The sequence below is a fragment of the Artibeus jamaicensis genome, unplaced genomic scaffold (assembly GCF_021234435.1).
Source record: "Artibeus jamaicensis isolate MK-2021 breed Jamaican fruit bat unplaced genomic scaffold, CSHL_Jam_final scaffold_1964, whole genome shotgun sequence".
In the NCBI taxonomy this organism is placed as follows: domain Eukaryota; kingdom Metazoa; phylum Chordata; class Mammalia; order Chiroptera; family Phyllostomidae; genus Artibeus; species Artibeus jamaicensis.
In genome coordinates, this window is record NW_026522030.1 from 7,947,338 (window position 1) to 7,964,142 (window position 16,805).

Consider the following 16,805-nt stretch of genomic DNA (forward strand, 5'->3'; position numbering starts at 1 on the left):
AGATTCTAAAAGAAGTTTTGGGTTTGAATATCCTCAACTTAAAACATCTCCTGTTGGAAGGAGTATAATTTCTACTTCAAGAGCTCAGTCAGCGGTTCATGCATTCATTTCAGAAGCACTTATCTGTGTATATCAGACACTGCACTCCATGCTGAGAATTCAGGTGGGGATGAAAAGAAAGGAAAAAAACCCCCACAATCTCTACACTCATGGACCTTTCAGGCATTGATTAAATATTTACACCAATACCATTAAATTATAACGGTGGAAAGAACTGCAGATGAGAGGTACATAAAGCTATGAGAACACCTAGTAGACCAAGACAGGAAGTTCAAGGAAGGCTTACTTGAGAGAGGGATGGTCGAGGGAACATCTGAAGGCAGAGTAGGCGTGGATTGGGTAAGATGGAAATGGAATGTCATAAGCAGAAACAAAAGCATGTTCTGGGACCCATGGGGCAGAGGAGGAGGTGAATGATGAAGAGCAGTGTGGCTGGATCAGTGTGAGCAAGGGGTTGTGTTGAGTGAGATGAGGCCAGAGAGGCAGGGAGGGCCAGGCCTGGTAAGCCTGGAGGCTGTAATACTAACCTTGATCTTTATGCCAAGAACGGGAAGTCATCGAAGGGTTTTAAGCTGAGAAATGACACGATCAAATCTGTGCTTTAGAAGAATCACTTTGGCTGCAGTGTGGCTAATGTAGGGAAGGGGCCTTAGAGATGTGGGAAGAAAATTGGGAGACAATTGCAGGGGAACAGAGGCGAGAAGCTGGTGGCTTGTACCGAGGGCAGTTTTGAAAGCTCTGACTCTTAGAAATTGCTTCCTTATATCGGAGCAAAAGTGGTCCCAGCTCTTTTTTCTGGGGCTCCAAAAAACCCACCAGCAGGCTTCCCCATTGCCCCTCCCTGCAGTCCCTGGCAACAAATCTATTTTCTGTCCCTGTGGATTTGCCTAATCTGGACATTTTGTAGAAATCACAGAATACAGGGTGTTTTGTGTCTGACTTCCTTCTTTCACTTGGATGTTTCCAAGGTCCACCCATGTTGTAGCATGTATCAGCTCTTCATTGACGTTTGTGGTGGAATAATATTCCCTTGTATGGGTATACTACATCTGGTTCACCCATTCACCAGTTGATGGGCTTTTGGGTTGCTTCCAGTTTGGGGCATTATGAATAACACTACTATGAAAATTGATGTTCCAACATTTGAGGAATTGCTAGAGGTTTACTGAAGTGCCTGCTCCATTTTATATTCCACCAGCTATGTACAAGTCAATGTTACTGTCTTTTTTTAAAGATTTTATCTATTTTTAGAGAGAGGGAGGGGAGGGAGAGAGAGGGACATCAGTGTGTGGTTGTCTCTTGTGTACCCCCCACTGGGGTCCCAGCCTACAATCCAAGCATGTGCCCTGACTGGGAATTGAACCCGTGACCCTTTGGTTCTCAGGCTGGTGCTCAATCCACTGAGCCACACCAACCAGGGCCTGTCTTTCTTTTTGACTCTAGCTGTCCTAATGGGTGTGAACCGGTATCATATTGTGGTTTTCATGTGCTGATTGGCCATTTGTACATGCTCTATGGACAAATGTCTATACATACCCTTTGCCCACTTTGAAACTAGGTCATCTAATGTTTTATTATTTAATTATAAAAGTTCTCTATATATTATTCATACAAGTTCCTTATTAGATATCTAATTTGCAAATATTTTCTCTCATTTTGTGGGTTGTCTTCTTTTTTTATGGTGTCCTTTGCAGCACAAAAGTTTCTAATTTGGATTAAATCCAATTGGCCAATAAGTTTTGAGCAGAAGTGGTGGATGTCGCTTTCTAGGCCAAGCATTTGTCAGTATGACAGTCTTCAGAGCTCTCTTGAAGAGGTGACCAGAAATATTTGAGTTGGTGATTGTCCTGTCATTGTGGGTCCCTGAGAGATTCCAGTGAGCGGAGCCTCTCTACCAACCCATGAAAGATATGTAGCACTAGAGGGAAGTAAATCTTGGTCCTTTTAAGCCACTGAGATGTAAGTTTCCTTCTCACCGCAATGTAACCAAGCCCATCGTGACTGATACACGTGTCTTTTATAACTTCATTAGGTGTCAGCATATTATCAATAAGAACTAAGGTACTTTTATGTATATATATATATATATATATATATATATATATATATATATATGAAATCAGTTTATAATTTCAGCTCCATGAACTATCGAGCACTTTAGATTTTATCCCATAATTAATCAAGAATTTCAAATACTGATTTCATGATATGGAAAAATGCCCTGGCTATAGTAAATGAGAATAAAGTTTTAAATTTCAGGACCAAGTGCTGGAATGTTAACTATTGGTTATGTCTGCCTGTTGGATTATATTTTTATTTTTCTCAGAACTTATATCTGGAGTAAGACGAACTTCCGCCAAGATGGAGGGGTAGGTGGAAGCACTGTACCTTCTCACACAACCAAGTTTAAAAACAACCAAGTTTTAGCAACAAAAACACAGCCAAACCACAGAAAATTGAACTATAGGGAAGTCTTATAACAATGAATCCTTCAGCCAAACCGGTAAGAGGGGCAGAGCCAGCAGCAGAGCCAAGGTGGGCAGGAAAGATCCACTGGACCGACCCAGGTGCATGACCCAGGCACACAGGCAGTGGGCGGTTGCCACCTGCCGGTTCCCACCTGTGGAGTAGCCACGGGTGGTCCCACTGAGGGTGCAAGGCAGCGGACCCACTGAGGGCTGATCACAGTCACACATTCTTGTGCAGATAAACTGGTGAAAGAGCAAGCAATGTGACAGACCACGCAGGCCCCAGCAGCGGGAAGCAGCAAAGGGAACCACTGTTGTCCCTCTCTGACCCCACCCCCACATACAGCATCACAAACCAGCCACCTGGGTGGCCCCACCCTGGTGAACACCTAAGGCTCCGCTCCTCATACGTAACAGGCATGAACGGATCAAAACATGGCTCAAGAACAACTCAGAGCCCCAGAACCGATAAATCTAAGCAATGAAGAAATAGCCAAACTTTCAGATGCACAGTTCAAAACACTGGTGATCAGGATGTTCACAGAACTGGTTGGTTTTAGTCACAAATTAGAGGAACATATGAAGGCTAAACTGATTGAAACGAAGGGAAATGCACAGGAAACCAATAGTAATGGAAAGGAAACTGGGAATCAAATCAAAGGAGTGGACCAGAAGGAAGAAAGAAACATCCAATCAGAAAAGGATGAAGAAACAAGAATTCAAAAAAATGAGGAGAGGCTTAGGAACCTTCAGGACATCTTTAAATGTTCCAACATCCGAATTATAGGGGTACCAGAAGGAGAAGAGGAACAGCCACGAGTGGAAAACTTATTTGAACAAATAATAAAGAAGAACTTCCCCAATCTGGAAAAGGAAACAGACTTCCAGGAAATCCAGGAAGCTCAGAGAGTCCCAAATAAGTTGGACCCAAGAAGGAACACCCAAGGCACAGCATAATTACATTAGCCAAGATTAAAATGAAGGAGAGAATCCTAGAAGCAGCAAGAGGTAAAGGGACAGTCACCTACAAAGGAGTTTCCATCAGACTGTCAGCAGATTTCTCAAAAGAGACCTTGCAGGCAAGAAGGGGATGGAAAGAAGTATTCCAAGTCATGAAACTCAAAGACCTACATCCTTTGCTCTATCCAGCAAAGCTTTCATTTAGAATGGAAGGATAGATAAAGTGCTTCTCAGATAAGATCAAATTCAAGGAGTTCATCATCACCGAGCCCTTATTATATGAAGTGTTAAAGAACTTACCTAAGAAAAAGAAGATAAAAAAGATGAACAGTGAAAGGACAGCAAACTCACAGTTATTAACAACCATACCTAAAACAAAAGCAAACTAAGAGGACAGCTAGATCAGGAGCAGAACCATAGAAATGAAGATCACATGGAGGGTTAGCAACAGGGGAGTGGGAGGAGGAGAAGGGGGAAGAAGGTACAGAAAATAAGTAGCATAGATGGTAGGTAGAAAATAAATAGGGTGGAGGGTAAAAATAGTATGGGAAATATAGAATCTAAAGAACTTGAACATGTGGTCATAAACTAAAGGGGGGAGTGGTGGGGGAAGGGGTGTGCAGGGTGGAGGGGAATGAAGGGGGGAAATACAACAACCGTAATGGCATAATCAATAAAATATATTTTTAAAACATTTTACTTTAAAAAAACAAAAACAGTAAAATTTTGGTACTTATTTAAAAAAAGAACTTATATCTGTATTTTTACATTTATTTTTACAATTTTATACTCAGAAAATAATATTCCTTTTTTTTAAAATACATTTTATTGATCATGCTATTACAGTTGTCCCAGTCTTTCCCCCTTTGCCCCCACCACCTACTACCCCCATTCCCTGCAGAAGTCCCCCCACCTTAGTTCATGTCCATGGGTTGTGCATATAAATTCTTTGGCTTCACATTTCCTATACTGTTCTTAACCTCCCCCTGTTTATTTCGTACCTACCATTTATGCTTCTTATTCCTGCGCCTTTTCCCCCATTCTCCCCTTTCTTTGTCTCCAACTGATGGCCCTCCCAGTGATCTCCATGTCTATGTTTCTGTTCCTGTTCTGGTGGTTTGCTTGACTTGTTTTTTCAGATTCAGTTGTAGATAGTTGTGAATTTATTGCCTTTTTAACGCTCATAGTTTTGATCTTCTTCTTTTTCTTAAATAATTCTCTTTAACATTTTATATAGTAGTGGCTTGGTAATGATGAACTCCTTTAGTTTTACCTTGTCTGGGAAGCACTTTCAATTCTAAATGATAGCTTTTCTGGATAGAGTAATCTAGGTTGTAGGTCCTTGACTTTCATCATTTTGAATATTTCTTGCCAGTCCTTCTTGCCTGAAAAATTTACTTTGAGAAATCAGCTGGTAGTCTATTTAATTGTCACTCCTTTGTGGGTAACTCTCTGCTTTTCTCTTGCTGCTTTTAAGATTCTCTCTTTATAATTTACCTTTTGGCATTTTAATTATGATGTGTCTTGGTGTGGTGCTCTTTGACTCCAACTTGTTTGGGACTCTCTGTGCTTCCTGGACTTGTATGTCTATTTCCTTTGCCAAATTAGGGAAGTTTTCTTTCATTACTTTTTCAAATAAGTTTTCAATTTCTTGCTCTTCTCCTTCTGGCATCCCTATGATTCAGATGTAGGCATGTTTGGAGATGTCCCAGGTGTTCCTAAGCCTATCCTCATTTTTTTGAGTTCTCATTTCTTCATTCTGTTCTGGTTGACTGTTTCTTTCTTCCTTATGTTTCAAATCATTGATTTGAATTCTGCCTTCCTTCCCTTTGCTGTTGGTTCCCTGTGGATTTTTCTTTATTTCACTTAGTGTGACCTTCATTTCTTCCTTTATGTTTTTACCACACTGGGTGAGTTCTCTGAGCATCCTGATCACCAATGTTTTGAACTCTGCATCTGATAGGTTAGCTATCTCCGTTTAGTTCTTTTTCTGGGGTTTTGTTCTGTTCTTTCATTTGGGCCATATTTCTTTGTCTCCTCAATTTGGCAACTTCTGTGTGTTTGTTTCTATGTACTAGGTACAGCTGCTTTTACTCCCTGTCTTAGTAGAGTGGCCTGTGTAGAAAAGAGACCTGTAAATGTGTTGGGTGTAGCCTTAGGTAATTGCTTAAATAATGGTTGGGCAACTCACTTCACTGCTATGGCCTGTGGTGGGGGGCACTCACAGAGGGAACAATGCTGCTGCCTTCTTCTGGAGGTTTGCCTGGCACTTGTCCCATTCTCAGTCACTTCACCTACTTCCCATGTGCCACTGACACCCTTCCAGCTGCTGCCCTGGTAATGAAACCCAGTATGGGTGGGTTTGAGGACATTCTAAGTCCCTGTGGGCCCTTTAAGTGGTCAAAATCTGGCAGTTTCTTCCACCACCTCACCCCCCACTGGTTTTTACAACTAGAAGTAATGGATATATTGTTCCATTGCTGGAACCCTAGGCTGTGCCATCTGGCCTGGGGCTGGGACTGCTCACTCCCAAGATATCCGTCCGGATTTGTACCCACCACATGTGAATGTGGGACCATCCATTCCACTGCTGCCTCTCTGAGCCATGCCTCCTCTGTGCCCATCTCTGCAACTCCACCCCTCCTACCTGCCTGGTGATGCAGCTTCTCTGAATCTTTTGTTGTCAGGCTTCCATACAGCTCGATTTTCTGACAGTTCTAGGTGTTCTTTGTTTTTGAGATCTGATTGGAATTCTTTCTGTGGTTGTGCAAGGAGACAAAACATGTCTACCTATGCCTCCATCTTGACCAGAAGTCCTAGAAAATAACATTATTTTATTTACAACATTTCTAGCTTAGAAATGGCATTTACCTTTGTTTATTATTAGAAAAAAATTGGCATGAAAGATATCAGCCATTCTGTGTATGTTTATGTGGCCATCTAACAATGTCTATAGAAAATCATGAGAACTGTTGCCCCACAATCAACAGACTATATTTTGTATCATGTTTTTAAGAATTATTTTATTTTATTTTTCATTTACAGTTGACGTCCAATATTATTTTATATTCATTTCAGGTGTTCAGCATAGTCATTAGGCAATTACATAATTTACAAACTGTCCCCTTGGTAGTTCTAGTCCCCACCTGGCACCGTAGACAGTTATTACAATATTATTGACTGTATTCCCTGTGCTGTACTTCACATCCCTATGACTGTTTTGTAACTACCAATAGGCTGTACCATTTTTTTTTCAGTGATTAGCCAAAAGAACACAATTTTACATGCACTGTATCAGTGCAATAGACCACACTAGTTTCATATTTTTCATTCAATTTCTGGATTCAGGAGTGAGGTATTATAATCACACATACAGGTTTATTCAAATGAGCCACAAAGTATGACTATTCTATAAGAGCCTGGATAAAATATGGTTTTTATCTTAAGATGGTGGGAGGATATATGCATTGCCTCTCCTTTCTCTCACAGTATTACCGAATGCAGAAGGGATATAAATAAGAATATCTCTGTTGAGCCAGAGTCAAATAAAATAGTTGCCATCTGTGAACTGGAATCAACAAGAAACATCTGGAAAATGCTAGGAAGCAGACAGAGCCAGATTGGAGTCGAAATCCTTGGAACAGACATCCCGCAGCAACTGGAAGAGGAGATGGCTGTCTTCTCCTTCCTCATGAAGGGCAAGTGACATGGAGGAAACTCTAGCCCAGATAATATGATGACTCAACCTACATCTTCAAAACATTAACTTGACTTCTGGAAGAGGAAGCTGATGTTATTTTTTTCCCAACCCTCTGTGGTGCTCCAAAAATTTACCAAATTGGTAATATTTATATGTGGGAAATGACCTCAACTGTTTCTTTCCTCCCACTGGGCTAGGTGAAGCCTTTCCCACAGGGGTTGTGTTTTGCTAACACATTCATTCCCTGAACTCAGAAAGTGATTATGAGCCTGACCTGATTTAACTCATTACACAGGTGTTTCCTGACCTGTACCTGCCACGTGTCCCCAAGATCTACTGTTTCTGTTTCGTGAAGCACAATTTGACTCATGAAATGACTGTGCAGATAAGTAGGTACTGAGTCAGGGTGACAGCAGAAACATTACCCGTTTTTCCCCCTCTCTCTCCCCCGAATTACAGTGTGGTTTTTTGAGACAATATTCAAATGCTCGGGAACAGGAACTTCTTCTTTTTCCCGGGGAACAGAACCTTTACTTTCACTTCTTAATTTTTAAAAATACTGTGGAGACTTTCACTTGAGGCAGCTGATCATGTGTCCAGTAAAGAGGGCAGCTCAGAGACCCACGACCTAAACTGGGGAGCAAGTGTCCATTGTCCATCAGCTCCTGATGGTGGACTTAGCTTCGGAGGAGAGAGTGAGAAGCATAGATATGTGTGTGCTACACCGGCCAAGGAGAAAGGAGGAAGGCTGGTGCGCTGAGATTAATTTAATGTAATCCCAAGGGTTCCTTTGCCAAAAAAGTTTCCTTGGATATGTATTATATTAGGAGCTGCCAGAAGGTGATGAGACAGGAAATATGGAAATACAGACTGTGTTCCAAGCTCTACATCCAGCCTCAGTGGCTCCAAACCTTTCAATAAATCAGGGCTTGGCCCTGGCTGAGTGGCTCAGTTGGTTAGAGCATTGTCCCATACACTGAACGTCTGTGGGTTCCATCTCAGATCAAGGTATAAACCTAGAATTCGGGTTCGATCACTGGTCGAGGTATGTATGGGAGACAACCAATCTATGTTTCTCTCTTTCTCTCTCTCTTTCCTTTCTTCTCTCTCTAAAGTCAATAAACATTTTTTTAAATTAAAAATAAAAAAACAGATCAGGGTTTGGAGGAATAGTAGGATTCCGAGTTTGCCTTTGTGGATTTGATTTAGTGGTGACATCTGTCCAAAGTGTAGTGCTGATGAAATTAATGAGATTGAGTCTCATCCCAAAGGTACCTGCGAGTTAGACCCAGAGCCATGGTCATGTGCTACTCGGCTGCAAATCCATGCTAAGGAGTCAGAGGGGTTAGTTTAGTGTACCCAGCAGTCCCCAACTGATGTGCACACTGGCTCACAGTGCCTGCAGTGTCATGGATGAGACAAATTCACACGGACTACCGAGTTCTATGGAGGAAAAGGGACAGCATGGCAACTCTCTCAAGGGGAGAGCACGCTGATGCTCGCCTAGACAGGCTTTTATTGGTTTTTTTGCACAGGAGTTCAGGTACAACTTATTAATCATTGTCAGGCAGTAAACAGTAGATAGTATACAAAGAACCATTACGGCTTCTTCTAAGTCAGGGTCTATCAGCTAAAAGGCTACAAGACTTTGGGAAAACAGACTCATTTTCTGCTCTGGCTTTTATCACTTAACTAAAAGCATTCTTAGCAAAGCAGTCTTCACAGGATTGTTAGGAATTCTTCCTTTTGCCAGATCACCTCGGACCCCGCTGTAGCTGGTGAAGGGTTGCACTGTCTTCCCCATCACAGGTTTTCAGGCTTAAGTGGATTAGAACCAGGAAGCGCTTCTCCCAGAGGACATGGGGACTGGGCTATGTCAGAATAGCCGGGGGGGGGGGGGAGGGGGGGGATGGCAAGGATCCATCATTCCCTCTTTGTTGCAGCACCCCCCCCCCCCCCCGCCGAGTCTTTCCCTAATGGCCTCCCAAGTAATGGTGTCTGGCTTAGGTTGCCCTCCCCCCGAGGGGTCTTATCTGTCTCTGACTACCGATCATGCTTTGGGGGCAGGAGGATGAAGCAGAAGCAGCCCTTGCTGCCAGAGATAAGCTTTGTCTCTTTGTGGCTCACATTCCAGAGGTCGCCAACTCAGCCTTAGCCATAGGAGATGGTTTACAATTCCTGAAACCAGGCAGAGCAGTTCCCAACACCCAGCCTTTCTGGCACCAGGGACTGGTTTTGTGGAAGACAATTTTTCCATGATTGGGGGGTGGGGATAATTTTGGTGCACTTGATGATTCAAGTGTATTACATTTGTTGCGTCCTTTATTTCTATTATTATTTCATTGCAATATATGATGAAACAATTACACAACTGGCCATAATGCAGAATCAGGGGGAGCCCTGGCATTGTTTCCCTGCAACTAGACAGTCCCATCTGGGCTTGAGGGGAGACACTGACCCCCAAGTGTGCTGCTTAGGTCCGGTCTACTCCGTGATCTCATTTTGGTGGCTGTCACCACAGAAAACCCTGCTACACACAGATGGGATGTTGGAAGGGGAAGCAGGCTTTTCAGTGCGTCTGTGGCCATCTCGGAGGATTCCGCCTTGACTTTAATCCAGAACGTGTGCAGATTTGCAGTCGTCTCAAACACATGTTCAAGGCCACTGCCACTGCGATCTCAAGCAGCTGGTCCTCTTCCAGTGCGGACGGTTGCTTCACCCGGCTTGTTCACAAACGGGTCGCAGATCCACTGTTCCTTCCCACTTTGGGGGTCTTTGTGGTTGGGGAGCAGCGCTCAAACCCCTCTGAAAGCTGAAATGGGGGGGTCACGCACCAGCTGGGAGAGAGAAGGCCCCGCTCAGTCTCTTCCGAAATCTCTGAAATCTGTCAAAAATCCCAATGTCCACTCGTTTCCCCATAACTCCAGTTTGGCTTTGTAGCCACTTTGTCTTCGGATTTGAACACAGTTGTCATTCTCCCCTGAAGTGGCAGCCTGTGTTCGTTAACCAGGTGGAACATGTCACACGAGTAAGCGGGTTTGCCACCCCTTCTGTGTCCCTGAATCATGCTGCCGGTGGTGGCTGTTCTTCTGGAAGAAATCTCTGGAGTGATTCTCACAGCTCAGCAACTCTGGCCGGTGATCCACATGTAGAAAGTGGTCCCACTTCTGTGTGTGAGAGAGGACGCCTGTGCCCTGCGTCCATCTCCTCCCAGAGCTGCGGGAACCGACGTGAGCTGAGGGTGTGCACTTTAAGGTGGTCGATCATTTTAATCACATCCTGCAAAACGTTAAGATCTGGGGACGTTTCTCGACCAGCCAGCATTTCTCTGTGGATGACACAGATGGAGCTTGACTTGCTTGCCTGCTGCTCATCTCCTGCTGTTCCTACCAGGCCACAGTCCCTTACTGGTTTGTGGCCCAGGGGGGAGTGGGGGACCCCTGAGGTGACCCATCACCACTGCTGCATGGGAAGAAGAGTGGCACTGTGGCAGGTCTGAGTCACAGAACTAGAAGACTCATCTATACCAACTGTGAAGGTGCGGCCTCCGGTTTTTTTAGGAAGCTGGTCTACATAATGACTGACATTTAACTTTTCTGTCTCTGAACATCTAAATTCATGGTTTTCTCCTGACAATGCAGTGTAATAGATCTTTATTCACTATGCCACAAATATAGATTGCATGTCTTCTAAGTGCCAGAGTGCTGGGCTCTGGGGCCTTGATGTCAGCCAAAATATAGTCCCAGCTCTGACTCATCTTGAGAGTCTAATGTTGCCAAAACACATGACTAACACTTGTCACCAAAACAAAAGTGAAAATTGCAACTGTGACAAGAAGAGGAGTTATGAGGTGCTAAGGAACCCTGTAGTGGGGATGGGATGGAATAAATGACTTAGCTGGAAAAGTCAGGGAATGTGTTTCTTTGGAAGTGGTACATAAGCTGAGACCCAAAGGATAAGTAGGTGTTGATAAGCAAAAAAAGAACTTTAGTAGGTTGTACATAGAAGGAATAGCATGTGGAAAGTCCTGTGGTAGGAGGAGCAGAGAACCTTTGAGAAATGGTCGATATGGCTGGCATGGTACAAGAGAGAGCTTGGTGTAGGACGAAGGTGGAGAGGCAGCTAATTGCCAGACTATGTTGGGTGGAAGACTGTGGTAAGAAGATTTGGCTTGAGAATAAGTTGTATATTTTGAAAAGATAAATCTGGTTTCAGTATTAAAAAGGAAAGAAGATGTATACAGCTAAAATATTAGTAGTGTATTGTGCGGGCCAAGCAAGAGAAAAATGATACTTTGAACCAGGGTGCTGCTAGGAAAAGATGGGGGGATGAATTCCAGACATATTTAAGAGGCCAAATAAACATGATTTGGTAGGGAATTGTGTGAAGAAGAGATGAGAGAGGAAGATATCAAGAATATCGTACTTTTTGGACTATAAGATGCACCCCTCCCCAAATTAGGGAGGAATAATGGTTGTTGATGCTGCTGTTGAGTTCTGTTTACATTTACATTGGTGAAATAGGATGTTATTTATGTTATTAAATAGTTTACTACAGTTTTTGCTTCAAAATTTTTTTCTTATTTGCCTTCTCTAAAACCTAGGTGTGTCTATGGTCTGAAAAATATGGTACCTTTCTAGCTTATACATCTGGATGTGTCCAGTGCTGTCACAATGAGAGGGGACACTCTTGGGGGGGAGGGAAAAGGAGACTGAGTCTGGTCTTACATATGTTAGAAAGTCGGCAGTTGGTACGTGGGTCTGGAGCTCAGGGAAAGGTATAGATCGGAGACACTACTTTAATGCGTCCACTCTACGAAGGTGGTAGTTGAAATTATATGTGTGGATGAGATTATTTGCAGATGAGGCTGAGCCAGACGAACCATCACTTCAAAGACTGGTTAGAGTTTGATGAGTCTCCGAAGACGAGAGGAGTGGTCAGAGAGAAAGGGGATAAGCCACCAGGCGTGGTGCTACCAAAGCAAAAGCATAAACTCTCAGTAGCTTTGGGAAGAGGTCAAAATTCTCAAAGGTTGCTCAGAGTTGAGTAGGTCGAGTAGGACTGAAAAGGCCCGCTGAATTTGTTGGCATGGCACGACTGCTGACCTCAGAAAAGTCCATCTTAGTGGCGTGATAGAGGATAGAAATAAAACAGAAAATAGTAAAGGAGTTTGGAAGTGTGAAGGGAATGGCCAAGTTCTGAACTTGTAATTTTGCAGAATTAAAGAGTGAGAGTTGGCTGGAGGAACATCGTAGGGCTGCTGGATAGTTTCGAGGGCTCATGTGAGATCTGAGTTTATAAATTTATGGTTAAAATCTGCCCTATTGTGAGACTTTCCCCAACAGTCCTCAGCTGATAATTGGGTTGATCCAAGGTTGATATGCATTGAAAAGACCGAAGAACCAGAGACTCTGATCTATTGAACAGCGTGTTGTTAAAATGATGTGCCACAAAATCTTAACTGAGATGATAGAGGAAGAAAAGAAAGAAAAGCTACTGGTTTGGAAAATCATGCCTTAGTGAAGGGGCACATGGGTCCTGATTGGATCAAAGAATCATTGCAGCGGAAGTCGTTAACAAGCAACACAGAAGGAGAGGAGGCAGAGTGGGATGTTTGAATTACTGACTTTGGAGGGGCACAGTACAGCTGGTTGGTTACTGGATCCTAGGGAGATATGGCTGACAAGCGGGGGAAGTCACCAAAAATTAAAGGCCCTGGGTTAACGCCCTCAAATCTATTTTATTTGCCATTGATAGAAAACCCAAATCAAATTTGAAAAGGGAATGCAGAAGCTTTTGTTGTTAAATAGCAGAGGGAGAGTTTAGCTTCAGGCACAGCTCTCATGGTGTCCTCAGGATCTGGATTCTCTCCACCTTTCAGTTCTGCTTTTTTCCGCACGGGCTCCGATCTCAGGTAAGCTCCTTTGCAGTGGTAGCAAATCAGCTGCCAGCAACTCCGGGCTTTCATCACCACCAGTCCAAGGTGAACAGAAAAGAATAAGCCTAACTAAGCCTAAGTCCTGGGCCTTATTCTGATTGGTCCAAAATTGGGTCACATTCCTATCTCTGAACCAATCACTGTGATCACAGGCACTCATCTCTGGGATTGGCCAGACCTGAGTCTCATACCCACTTGGAGGATGGTTCATCAAAAGGAAAATGGGGTGCTGTTACCAGAAGGTCCAATGTATGCTGGCCAGCAAAAACAACAGATGTCTTCTTTTTCTGCAGGACTGAGCAGGTTGTTTATGAGGTTATTCAAGTTGGTAGCAGACTTAGGGTGGAGAGGAATCCCACAAAGCCAGTCTTTGATGCAAGAGGAGGCCCAGCCTGGCATCAGTGACTTCATATGCAAAGCAGAACTTGGAGTGTTAGTGCAGTGCCTGTTGATAACTCTTTGGACTGAAAGATCTTTGAGAGCAAAGGAGTTTGTATCCTTGGGTCTGATACTCAAAATATACCTGTGGATAGATGGATAGATGGATGGGTGGATAAATGCATAGTAGATGATAGAGGATGAATGAACAAATGAACCACTGTATTTGACTATATGTAGGAATAGGTTCAAGTACTTGATGCGAAGTGTTCAACAAACGGATGCTTTTAAAAAATGTGTCTCTTCTGTTCAATTACATCAAAATGGAGCACCGTGTAAACAGCATACCCATGGAAGCCATACAAGCCTAGATTTGAATCTTGGCTCTGTGAGGACCTCGTGCAAATTATTCAGCTGCCCTAAGTCTTGGTTCCCTCATCTGTAAAATTGGGGGTTGTCAGGGTGCCGCCTCAAGCGGGGAAGGTCAATGAAACAGTCTCTCAAGAATACCCGTGAGTACCATTCATTACTTTGGTATACGTATTATAGATAGGGCCTAGCTCTCAGCCTGACAGGATCTGAAAAACTGCATTTCATCAGCACATGGACGGGCAACCACCTCCCAGTCCGAGGCTCACATGAACCAAACCAGACAGGCAGACAGACAAATCAGAATGCCAACTGATGAATTTACCTTGAGAAATGATTTGGAGCATCCAAGTAACTATCACATTTTCTCTCTGTGTGCACCTATATTTGGGGAGTAAAATCACAACGAGAAAATTATTGTGCTCAGGCAAGGGGACTTGGACCAGGCATTGGGACACCCTCAGAGGCAGTGGCCCCCGACAAGGTCTGTCTGTCTCCTAGGATGAGTTTGTGAATCTTTGCCTTGTTCCGGGATATATTTATGCTTCAGGAGGCATCTTATTTTCCTTGCTTGCAATGTCTTGGCGAGAGACTCACCCCAACCCCTAAAATACAATATTAACAATTTTTAAAAAAACAGCACTTCTTCCTTCTTCATCAGTGCAGCCTGCATGTCAGGGGTACGGTCTCTCGGTCCATCACGCTCTGAGTCAGGTGGCTTAACTCGCCACATCCGTCCACAGCCTGTGAAAGCCCGGAGGCTGCCTCAGATTTCAGCAAACCCTTGCGCTGGTGTGGCCTTCACTTCCACCCCTTTCCTGGTCTCTGCTCGGGCATGTGTCAACCCAGACGCGAAGCACCCAGGCACAGCTGCTTTGCTCACGTCCACTGAACTGAAAAACACAAAGTCCCACTCTCACAAACCAGTCACGGGCAAACTTTTCTGAAGAACAGAGGAGGCGGGAAGAGGTCTCGGGGGGGCTCACACACACACACACATGGACCGGCAGGCTGTCTAAAGCCCACAGGAGATGCTCCTCTTCTTCTAGGGCCCCTCTGACCACCCAGATACCAGGGGCTCCTGCCCTGGCCCCCTTCCCACATCTCTCTCGCCCCTCCCCCTCCTCTGCCCTTGGTCCCAGGCCTCCCTCTCCAGCACACTGGACAGCTTCCTGTCCTCGACTCAGAAACAGGGATTCCACCTGCCCTCTGCAGCCTCCTCCGCGGCTGAGATCTGGGCCAGGATTTTACCTTCTACCTGATCAAAGGCATTTTCCAAACACAGACTGTTCCTTTCTAAATTGGCTTTTGGGGCCATGCGTTAAGAAAATAAAAGAGTTCCCTACATGATTGTAAAGTGCTAGGATGTACATTCAATAAACAAACTTCCATCCACTCCTCTTGCCTCGTTTGTGCAATGCACTGTTAATAAGTAATCATTTCAAAACGACTAAGGTGTTGCTGCTCCTCTCCACATTCCTGTGTTACTTGAGAGGACACCTTCAAATACAATTTCCCACAGCCCTAGGCTTATGAAGACCGGCTCCAAGTCCTACTGGCTTCCCCACTTACTGTCTGTGTGATCTTGGGCAAGTTACTTAACCTCACTGGCCTCAGTTTCTGCAGCTATAAAATGAGAGGACAGACTAGCTTAAAGACTTCTCAGAAGGATTACATTAATTTATTCCTGTAAAGTGCTTAGTACATAGTAAAGACTCAGCAAATGTTAGCTGCTTCTTTTAAAATTCTTTTTAGTTTCTTTCTCCTCAGATGTGTGACTTTATCAATGTAAAGGATGAGAGAGTTCAACCTTTGCACTTTAATAAAGCCAGCCTTGAACTAGAGGCTAAAGCAGCAGGGTCAGCATTCAACTTGGCTCACGGGCTATACCCTGCCCGTACTCTGAGCCACACAGGATGGCCAGCCACTAACTCAGGTGGGGCGTGCATTCAGAGATGAAGGGGTAATAGGGACTTGGTGAAAATACCATCCCAACCAGAGTAGCCTAAACCAGGAGAGCCACCGAGTGCCCTGGGGCTGGTTCATTTCCGGATCAGAGGCTTCAGGTCCCAAGCCTGGAGGGTCCCAGTGCTGGCTAGTACGATGACGCCCGGCTCCCACTAGACCTGCCCTGTATCTCACGTGAATCTCTAGGGGTCCTCTAAAATTTCCCTGGTTTCCCCAGAGGAGACGACAACTGAGACAAATACCAGGGACCCTTCCGGAGCACGAAGCATGCCCTCGAGTGTCTGCAGCCCCTGGCGAAGCCAGACGCCTTCACCAGATGGCCACAGTGGGCTCCCTGGTTCAGGCTGCTGTTCTCAGTGCCGTTCTAACTGCTGAGCACCACCTTCCCCATCGCCCACCCGGCCCCTGGAGCCTCCGCCCCTCACAGGGACAGGCTGGTGGGATCGCTTGGCTGCAGCCTCTGGTAACACAGGTTCAGCAGGGGGAGGGCCCTGCGTGTCTTGGATGAAACCGGCTCCTCCCAAGGTGGGCCTGGGTGAGGGGGAGGAAGAGGCCAGCTGGATTAGACCAGCTACCTCAGAGGCGCCAGGGAGAGAGGACTATGCACACTTGGGAAGCTCTGAGGGGACTGCCAGGAAGCTGAGGGGACAGCTCCAGGGGACGCATCTTGAAGGGGGGATCAAGTGAGTCTTTGTCTTTGCAGAAGTCAGAGTTGTCTGGGCCTGGACACAGGGCTGGGCAGGGACAGGGAGGCATAGAGAAGATGACAGCTCACCTAAAAACGACCTAAAGGACACCTTTCCACAGAAGATTGTTTCGAGTTTAGTCCCTACACCCAGAGCACATGATCTGTTCGGCTGTGTGAACGCTCCCTGCAGACTTGAGTTTCCCTGGTGTGACCTTGGGCTCCTACCCATCTGGGCTGCGCCACTGTGTCCGGGGTTGAGGGAGAGAGGTTGTGTTT